The following is a 10,446-nucleotide window of genomic DNA, read 5'->3' on the forward strand; positions in this document are numbered from 1 at the left end:
CCCTCTTTCTATGTTCGAATTCTTTTTCTTCTCTTCTACTCATATAAGGAATCTCTATACTGTGACATAGAGGATTCGATATTTTCTTTTCTGTTCTCTTCTTTTTCATATGAGCAGGAACAAGGATAAGAACTTTCTTGTTGAAGCTGATCCTGAACCTGAAAGGACTCTGAAGAGGAAGCTTAGGAAAGCTAAAGCACAACTCTCTGGAGAAAATCTGACAGAAATTTTTGAAAAAGAAGGAGACATGGCCGAACCCAACAACAATGCAAGGAAGATGCTTGGTGACTTTATTGCACCAAATTCCAACTTACACGGAAGAAGCATCTCAATCCCTGCCATTGGAGCAAACAATTTTGAGCTAAAGCCTCAATTAGTTTCTCTAATGCAACAGAATTGCAAGTTTCATGGACTTCCATCAGAAGATCCTTTTTCAGTTCTTAACTGAATTCTTGCAAATCTGTGATACTATTAAGATCAATGGGGTTGATCCCGAGGTCTACAAGCTTATGCTTTTCCCATTTGTTGTAAGAGATAGAGCTAGAATATGGTTGGACTCTCAACCTAAAGATTGCCTGAACTCTTGGGATAAGCTGGTCACGGCTTTCTTAGCCAAGTTCTTTCCTCCTCAAAAGCTTAGCAAGCTTAGAGTGGATGTTCAAACCTTCAAACAGAAAGAAGGTGAATCCCTCTATGAAGCTTGGGAGAGATACAAGCAACTGACCAAAAAGTGTCCTTCTGACATGCTTTTAGAATGGACCATCTTGGATATATTCTATGATGGTCTGTCTGAATTATCTAAGATGTCATTGGACCATTCTGCAGGTGGATCCATTCACCAAAAGAAAACGCCTGCAGAAGCTCAGGAACTCTTTGACATGGTTGCAAATAACCAGTTCATGTACACTTCTGAAAGGAATCCTGTGAGTAATGGGATGCCTCAGAGGAAGGGAGTTCTTGAAATTGATACTCTGAATGCCATATTGGCTCAGAATAAAATATTGACTCAGCAAGTCAATATGATTTCTCAGAGTCTGAATGGATTGCAAGCTGCATCCAACAGTACTAAAGAAGCATCTTCTGAAGAAGAAGCTTATGATCCTAAGAACCCTGCAATAGCATAGGTGAATTACATGGGTGAAGCCTATGGAAACACCTATAATCCCTCATGGAGAAATCATCCAAATTTCTCATGGAAGGATCAATAAAAGCCTCAACAAGGTTTTAATACTGGTGGAAGAAACAGGTTTGGCAATAGCAAGCCTTTTCCATCATCCACTCAGCAACAGATAGAGAATTCTGAGCAGAATCCATCTAGCTTAGCAAATATAGTCTCTGATCTATATAAGGCCACTCTAAGTTTCATGAATGAAACCAGGTCCTCCATTAAAAATTTGGAGGCACAAGTGGGCCAGCTGAGTAAAAGAGTCACTGAAACTCCTCCTAGTATTCTCCCAAGCAATACAGAAGAGAATCCAAAAAGAGAGTGCAAGGCCATGACCTTACTTGGTGTGGCCGAACCCAGAGAGGAGGAGAAGGACGTGAATCCTAGTGAAGAAGACCTCCTGGGACGTTCACTGACCAATAAGGAGTTTCCCTTTGAGAAACCAAAGGAATCTGAGGCTCATTTAGAGACCATAGAGATTCCATTGAACCTCTTTTTACCATTCATAAGCTCTTATGACTATTCTTCCTCTGAAGAGGATGAAGACATCAGTGAAGAGCAAGTTGCTAAGTACCTTGGTGCAATCATGAAGCTGAATGCCAAATTATTTGGTAATGAGACTTGGGAAGATGAACCTCCCTTGCTCACCAATAAACTGAATCCATTGGATAGGCAGAAATTACCTCAAAAGAAACAGGATCCTGGTAAATTCTTAATACCCTGTACCATAGGCACCATGACCTTTGAGAAGGCTCTGTGTGACCTGGGGTCAGGCATTAACCTTATGCCACTCTCTGTAATGGAGAAACTTGGGATCTTTGAGGTGCAAGCTACCAGAATCTTATTAGAAATGGCAGATAACTCAAGAAAATAGGCTTATGGACTAGTAGAGGACATGTTAGTAAAGGTTGAAGGCCTTTACATCCCTACTAATTTCATAATCCTAGACGCTGGGAAGGATGAGGATGAATCCATCATCCTTGGAAGACCCTTCCTAGCCACAGCAAAAGCTGTGATTGATGTGGACAGAGGAGAATTAGTCCTTCAACTAAATGAGGACAACCTTGTGTTTAAAACTCAAGGATCTCTTTCTGTAACCATGGAGAGGAAGCATGAAAAGCTTCTCTCACTGCAGAGTCAACCAAAGCCCCCACAGTCAAACTCAAAATTTGGTGATGGGAGGCCATAACCAAACTCTAAGTTTGGTGTTGAACCCCCACATTCAAACTCTAAGTGTGGTGTTAGGAGATCCCAACAATGCTCTGATCATCTGTGAGGCTCCATGAGAGCTCACTATAAAGCTATTGACTTTAAAGAAGTGCTTGTTGGGAAGCAACCCAATGTTATTTAACTATATCTATTTATTTTCCATTGCTATTTTATGTTTTCTTTAGGTTGATGATCATGTGAAGTCACAAAAACTACTGAAAAATAAAAAACAGAATGAAAAATAGCATTAAAAATAGATCACCCTGGAGGAAGAACTTACTGGCATTTAAACGCCAGTAAGAAGCATCAAACTGGCGTTTAATGCCAGAAAGAAGCATCAAGCTGGCGTTAAACGCTAGAAACAAGCACCAGACTGGCGTTTAACACCAGAACAGAGCATGGAATTGGCGTTAAACACCAGAAACAAGCAGCAAGCTGGCGTTTAACGCCAGACATGCATTCTAAGGGCGTTTTGCATGCCTAATTGGAGCAGGGATGCTAAGTCCTTGACCCCACTGGATCCCCACCTATCCCACCTCTTCTTCTCTCTTATTCATACCTTTTTATAACTCTCTTCCCCAAATACCCTTCACCAATCACCTCCATACCTCTTCCCCAAATACCCTTAACCACTCACATCCATCCACTCTCCCCCATAAACCCCACCTACCTCCAAAATTCAAATTCTTTTCCTCCCAAACCCAACCCTAATGGCCGAAAACTAACCATCCCCCACCCCTATATAAACCCCTTCACACTACTCCATTTTCACACATTACAACCACCACTTCTCCCCCTTGGCCGAATACACCTTCTCCCTCTATCTCCTTCATTTTCTTCTTCTTCTACTACTTTCTTTCTTCTTTTGCTCGAGGACGAGCAAACTTTTTAAGTTTGGTGTGGTAAAAGTATTGCTTTTTGTTTTTTCATAACCATCAATGGCACCTAAGGCCAGAGAAACCTCAAGGAAGAGGAAAGGGAAGGCAATTGCTTCCACCTCTGAGTCATGGAAGATGGAGAGATTCATCTCAAAAGTCCATCAAGACCACTTCTATGAAGTTGTGGCCAAGAAAAAGGTGATCCCTGAGGTCCCTTTTAAGCTCAAAAAGAGCGAATATCCGGAGATCCGACAAGAGATTAGAAGAAGAGGATGGGAAGTTCTCTCTAATCCTATTCAACAAGTCAGGATCTTAATGGTTCCAGAGTTCTATGCAAACGCATGGATCACTAGGAACCATGATCAAAGTAGGAACCCAAATCCAAAGAATTGGCTTACCATGGTTCGGGGGAAATACTTAGATTTCAGTCCGGAAAATGTAAGGTTGGTGTTCAACTTGCCAATGATGCAAGAAAACGCATGCCCCTACACTAGAAGGGTCAACTTTGATCAAAGGTTGGACCAAGTCCTCATGGACATATATGTGGAAGGAGCTCAATGGAAAGTTGACTCAAAAGGCAAGCCGGTTCAATTGAGAAGACCGGACCTTAAGCCTGTAGCTAGAGGATGGTTGGAATTCATCCAACGCTCAATTATTCCTACTAGCAATCGGTCTGAAGTTACTGTAGACCGGGCCATTGAGATCCATAGTATCATGATTGGGGAGGAAGTGGAAGTTCATGAGATTATACCTCAAGAACTCTACAAGGTGGCTGACAAGTCCTCCACTTTGGCAAGGTTAGCCTTCCCTCACCTCATTTTCCACCTCTGCAATTCGGCTGGAATTGACATAGAGGGAGATATCCTTATTGATGAGGACAAGCCTATCACTAAGAAAAGGATGGAGCAAATAAGAGATCATGGACCTCAACAAGAGCATGAGGAAATTTCTCACCATGAAATCCCTGAGATGCCTCAAGGGATGCACTTCCCTCCACAAAACTATTGGGAGCAAATCAACACCTCCCTAGGAGAATTAAGTTCCAACATGGGACAACTAAGGATGGAACACCAAGAGCACTCCATCATTCTCCATGAGATTAGAGAAGATCAAAGAGCTATGAGGGATGAAGCAACAAAGGCAAGGAAGAGACATAGAGGAGCTCAAAAGCACCGTTGGTTCTTCAAGAGGAAGACGCCACCCTCACTAAGGTGGACCCGTTCCTTAATCTATTTGTTCTTATTTTTCTATTTTTCGTTCACTATGCTCTATGTTTATTTATGTTTATGTCTTTATTACATGATCATTAGTATTTAAGTGTCTATGTCTTAAAGCTATGAATGTCCTATGAATCCATCACCTTTCTTAAATGAGAAATGTTTTAATCACAAAAGAACAAGAAGTACATGATTTTGAATTCATCCTTGAAATTAGTTTAATTATTTTGATGTGGTGACAATACTTTTGTTTTCTGAATGAATGCTTGAACAGTGCATATATCTTTTGAATTTGTTGTTTATGAATGTTAAAATTGTTGGCTCTTGAAGAATGATGAAAAAGGAGAAATGTTATTTGATAATATGAAAAATCATAAAATTGATTCTTGAAGCAAGTAAAAGCAGTGAATACAAAAGCTTGCAAAAAAAAAAGAAGAGAAAGAAAAAGAAAAAGCAAGCAGAAAAAGACAATAGCCCTTAAAACCAAAAGGCAAGGGTAATAAAAAGGATCCAAGGCTTTGAGCATCAGTGGATAGGAGGGCCTAAAGGAATAAAACCCTGGCCTAAGCGGCTAAACCAAGCTGTCCCTAACCATGTGCTTGTGGCGTGAAGGTGTCAAGTGAAAATTTGAGACTAAGCGGTTAAAGTCGAGGTCCAAAGCAAAAAAAGAGTGTGCTTAAGAAACCTAGATACCTCTAATTGGGGACTCTAGCAAAGCTGAGTCACAATCTAAAAAGGTTCACCCAGTTATATGTCTGTGGCATTTATGTATCCAGGTGGTAATACTGGAAAACAAAGTACTTAGGGCCACAGCCAAGACTCATAAAGTAGCTGTGTTCAAGAATCAACATACTGAACTAGGAGAATCAATAACACTATCTAAATTCAAAGTTCCTATAGATGCCAATCATTCTGAACTTCAATGGATTAAGTGAGATGCCAAAACTATTCAGAGGCAAAAAGCTACTAGTCCCGCTCATCTAATTGGATCTAAGTTTCATTGATACTTTGGGATTTATAGTATATTCTCTTCTTTTTATCCTATTTGATTTTCAGTTGCTTGGGGACAAGCAACAATTTAAGTTTGGTGTTGTGATGAGCGGATAATTTATACGATTTTTGGCATTGTTTTTACATAGTTTTTAGTATGATTTAGTTAGTTTTTAGTATATTTTTATTAGTTTTTTAATAAAAATCACATTTCTGGACTTTACTATGAGTTTGTGTGTTTTTCTGTGATTTCAGGTATTTTCTGGTTGAAATTGAGGGACTTGAGCAAAAATCAGATTCAGAGGCTGAAGAAGGACTGCAGATGTTGTTGGATTCTGACCTTCCTACACTCAAAGTGGATTTTCTGGAGCTACAAAAGTCCAAATGGCGCGCTCTCAATTGCGTTGGAAAGTAGACATCCAGGGCTTTCCAGAAATATATAATAGTTTATACTTTGCCCGAGTTTAGATGATGCAAACTGGCGTTCAACGCCAGCTTTCTGCCCTATTCTGGAGTTAAACGCCAGAAACAGGTTGCAAAGCAGAGTTAAACGCCAGAAACAGGTTACAAACTAGCATTTAACTCCAAGGAAGACCTCTACACGTGAAAGCTTCAATGCTCAGCCCAAGCACACACCAAGTGGGCCCGGAAGTGGATTTCTACATTATTTACTCATTTCTGTAAACCTTAGTTACTAGTTTAGTATAAAAACTACTTTTAGTGATTTATTTCACATCTCTGGAACACATTATGTAACTTTTACATTCTGACACCTCCATGGGAGGCTGGCCACTCGGCCATGTCTACCCTATTTTCACTTATGTATTTTCAATGGTAGAGTTTCTACACACCATAGATTAAGGTGTGGAGCTCTGCTGTTCCTCATGAATTATTGCAAAGTACTATTGTTTTTCTATTCAACTCAAGCCTATTTCTTCTCTAAGATATTCATTCTCACACAAGAACATGATGAATGTGATGATTATGTGATGCTCATCATCATTCTCACTTATGAATGCGTGCCTGACAAACACTTCCGTTCTACATGCAAACAAGCTTGAATGCGTATCTCTTAGCCTCTTGATCTACGATCAGAGTTTTCGTGGTATAGGATAAAATTATTGGCAGCCATTCTTGAGATCCAAAAAGTCTAAACCTTGTCTGTGGTATTCCGAGTAGGATCTGAGAAGAGATGGCTGTGACGAGCTTCAAACTCGCGAGTGCTGGGCGTAGTGACAGACGCAAAAGGATTTCTGAATCCTATTCCAACATGATCAAGAACCGACAGATGATTAGCCGTGCAGTGACAGTGCATTTTGGACCATTTTCACTGAGAGGACGGAAAGTAGCCATTGAGAACGGTGATGCCCAACATACAGCTTGCCATGGAGAGGAGTATGAGTGATTGGATGAAAGCAGTAGGAAAGCAGAGGTTCAGAAGGAATAAAAGCATCTCCATACACTTATCTAAAACTCTCACTAATGAATTACATAAGTATTTCTATCCTATTTTATATTTTAATTATTAAAACTCTATAACCATTTGAATCCGCCTGACTGAGATTTACAAGGTGACCATAGCTTGCTTCAAGCCGACTATCTCCGTGGGATCGACCCTTACTCACGTAAGGTTTATTACTTGGATGACCCAGTGCATTTGCTGGTTAGTTGTGCGAAGTTGTGACAAAGAACTAAAATTATGAACATGCATACTAAGTTTTTGGCACCGTTACCAAGGAATGAACTATCACGATTTCGTGCACCACTTATCGTGATTGTTAATTAATTTCTCTAATTGAATTGAATTCCACTAACTCTAGTCTTTCCTTAGGAGTTGGCTAGGACTTGGGGATCTAAATAATTAGTCCACTTGACTTTCCCTTGCTTTCGTAAAGGTTAACTAAGTGGGATTAACTTCAATTCTCAAAAGAGTAACTAGGATAGGACTTCCAAATTTTCATCCCTTGCCAAGAGTTTTATTAGATATTAATTTATTAATTCCTGCAACTTATTTTCCTTGTTCAAACTTTTCAAAACCGAAAAACACTGTTTTCCATAACTAATAATAAGAACACCTCCCTGCAATTCCTTGAGAAGACGACCCGAGGTTTGAATACTTCGGTTTATAAATTTTATTAGGTTTGTTACTTGTGACATCCAAAATATTTGTAAGAAAGGATGATTGCTTGGTTTAGAAACTATACTTGCAACGGAAATTTATTCTGAATTCTGAATCGTTAATCTCTCATTCTTCAAAATGGCGCAGTTGCGGGGGAGTTGCAAACGTTTGCCTTATTATTGGTTATAGTAAATATTTTTTTCCTTTTACTTGTTTATTTGTTTTTGTTTTTCCCTTTTATTTCTATTAGCTACTATGAATTCTCACCCCTCTCACTTTGAGTTTGGTTCTAAATCTGTTGAAAGGAGTGGAAGCTATAACAGGAATATGCATCAAGGTCTAAGCAATCAAAGATGGATGGAGCCAAGAGGCCCTAATCAACCCTTTAGGCAACAACATCCTCCAAGATATCATGGGCAAGGACCACTCTACAATGCATACCAAGCTGATAGATATGGTGGACCCCCTTGTAATTACCAACAAGCCCCACCCTGTGCTTATAGACCATCCTCTCAACGTAGCTTTGAACCACCACACTCATAAGTTCCTTTTCACCATTCACCATCGTATGACCTTTATCCACCACAATCCCAATCCAAGTACTCCCAAGAACCACCACATTCTTATTTTGAACCCTCTCCCCCAACCAATGAACCCTCATATCTACCCCAACCTCCAATGAATGACAAACTTCGTGTTCTTCTTCAAGGGCAAGCGAAGATGCAAAGGAACGTACTGGAACTCACTACTGCCTTAACCGAGGTAGTAAATATAATAGCTTCCCGACATCTGAGCACTCAAGGTACCCCATGGCTACATGTGGAGAATCTAAAGAAGAGTGTAGCATGAAGGAGACACTAGAAACTTTGGTGGACAATGAGGAGTATGGCTTTGTATTGGAACAAGTGGAGGAAGCCATGATAGTTGTAGAGGAAGAAGTGGTTGAAGATTTAGGAGACGCTGAACCTCCATGGGAATCAAGAACTATAAAGAATTCCGTCGAGATATTCGAATTCGATGCCAAGGAGGATAGTGCACAACCTCCAATGCATATACCTTGTGAGAAATTGGACAGAACAGATCAAGAAATTGATTCCATAGGCAGTGATAATCATGAATCAAGCTCTCCTAATCATGAACTTACATCTGCAACTGAACTCCTTGAGCCTGAAGAACCTCATCCAAGTGAATACGAAGATGATGTCGAGGTAGATTTCTCTCAACCTCCAGCTTATGACTTGAGTGACGAGGAAGACATAGAAGACTTTGATCAGGACGCAGTTGCTATTGAAAAATTTTGCAAAGAAATGGAGGAATTCACAGAAAAATACAGGGGAGTAGAGCTTACAGAACCACTGGAAACACCTATCCCAAGGCCATTACCACCTAATACAAGCTTCAAGTGGGTACATTCCTTAACCTTTATCTTTACTTTTCTACTTGAATATGGTTTTCTTGAAACAGATGGCCAGCTTAGAGCTCTCTGCGACTTTAAGAGTAAGAGGGAAATGGCTCGTACTAAGAGCTGGTGTGCAAGATTCAATAAGGTTCCACGCTTCAATTCGAAGTGCACGGATTGGTATCAAGTTCAATTGAATGGGTCTCGGAAGACATTTGGTCATCTTGATGAGAATACAATTTCTAAACCGCCCGGATGGAAGAATATAGATCAAGACGAAGGCGGATTTAAAAGTAAAGTTTGGGATCCTGGAAAATATTCTGACATTCGTCACCCCGGGAGCCTGAGAATCTGTTTGAAGCTACTCAGAAGCTTTATATGCCTAGTTTGGGACCCCGGAGGCTGTTGGCATTCCAAACTTTGGTGGAGATTTCTGGATGAATTTAAGCATAAGCCACCATAACAGGAAGCTCATCAAATGTCCAACTTAAGGACTTTAACTAAAAGTGCTAGGTGGGAGACAACCCACCATGGTATGATCGTTCTTGTTTCAATTTTATTTCGTTTTGTTTGTTTTATACTATATTATTTTCATTGAACCTGAGTATTATTCATAGCATTTGAATTAGCATCACATACTGCATAATTACAAAAAAAAATGGTTGCATGCGACGCGTAAGCATCGCTAACGTGTCCGCATCAGTTGCGAAAACATACCCCAAGGCATCCGCGTCACTCACGCGAACGCGTGACCTGGAAATCGGCGTAAAGGTCCAACACCCAGAAATCTGGGCTGGAATCGTGCGGCTGGTGTGCGTTTAGCACAAACGGCCCACGCGTTCGCGTCAGGGACGCAAACGCGTCGCTTGCAAAACACTCATTCCACGCGGAAGCGTGAGCGACGCGTCCGCGTCGCATGGATATCATGGCCCCCCTAAATGGAAACAGAGAGTTGCACTGAAACGATGCTGGAATTGTGCGTTTAGCACAATTTACAGCGACGCGGTCACATGCCTCACACGTCCGCGTCATCCATCTTTTACCTAACCCACGCGATCGCGTCAATCACGCGACCGCGTCAATTCCATTTCACCCTAGTCACGCGTTCGCGTGGATTCAAAATCACTAACCCCCTTTTTCACGCGAAACCCTACCCGTCGCGCCCCATTTCATGTATTGAGTTTGGTAATTTACTATTTTGCCTTACTTGGCTACAACCAAACCAATTCATGCCTGTCCGGGCTAGCATTCTTATTCCTTTTGATCCCCTAGTTAATAACTTGCACTATTGATGATTTCATGTTAGTTTTGAAACTTTTCTATCCTTCTGAATTATCATCAATACACTGAAATTTTTGCTTGAATATGAGTTGATTCTTCTTTAAATTTGTGAATTTATTGTTACCTAGGAAACATTTATCAATGCCACTAACTTTAATTTTCTTTCTCCTGACTCACTGATTTCCACT

The 10,446-nt window shown here is 40.5% G+C and overlaps 1 non-coding gene across 1 annotated transcript; it reads right to left on the reverse strand.

Annotated features, from left to right (window-relative positions):
* Positions 1–641: 641 nt before the first annotated feature.
* Positions 642–749, reverse strand: LOC112760570 (small nucleolar RNA R71). Its single transcript, XR_003181003.1, has one exon. It is a non-coding gene; the product is annotated as a small nucleolar RNA R71 (small nucleolar RNA).
* Between the last annotated feature and the right edge of the window lie 9,697 nt (positions 750–10,446).

Source organism: Arachis hypogaea, chromosome 16 (genome assembly GCF_003086295.3).
Source record: "Arachis hypogaea cultivar Tifrunner chromosome 16, arahy.Tifrunner.gnm2.J5K5, whole genome shotgun sequence".
NCBI lineage: Eukaryota > Viridiplantae > Streptophyta > Magnoliopsida > Fabales > Fabaceae > Arachis > Arachis hypogaea.